The sequence below is a fragment of the Triticum dicoccoides genome, chromosome 3B, assembly GCF_002162155.2.
Source record: "Triticum dicoccoides isolate Atlit2015 ecotype Zavitan chromosome 3B, WEW_v2.0, whole genome shotgun sequence".
Taxonomy (NCBI): Eukaryota; Viridiplantae; Streptophyta; class Magnoliopsida; order Poales; family Poaceae; genus Triticum; species Triticum dicoccoides.
In genome coordinates, this window is record NC_041385.1 from 833077657 (window position 1) to 833078093 (window position 437).

The following is a 437-nucleotide window of genomic DNA, read 5'->3' on the forward strand; positions in this document are numbered from 1 at the left end:
TTATCTATAACTGCCGAGACATCACAAATTGACCCATCACACGAATGATACGCATGATGATAAATGGTTTTCCCTTTTTCGGAGCATATGAGATAATGATGAGGATCCATCATGTTGGTGTGAGGTTCACGTAAGCCCATACAGATCCATGGACGACATTTATTTTCCCCGTGATTAAGACTAAAAAGCGCCTTCATTTGATCGATCATTGATTGCTTGCGTCTTGTCTCATCCGTACAACACTTGGAGTTAGATTACGTGCCACTTGCATTAATACGTTTTTTATGTGGCCGCGCCAGGGCGAGACTGGCAGCCAGCCGGTCTCCTAATTAGGCCAAAAGAGTTGGGGTCAGTGTGATCAAAAAAGAAAGGACAGCACCTAACCGGGACAGCGAGCAAGACTTGTGTGCCGTGCATGCATCTATCACAACTGTCAC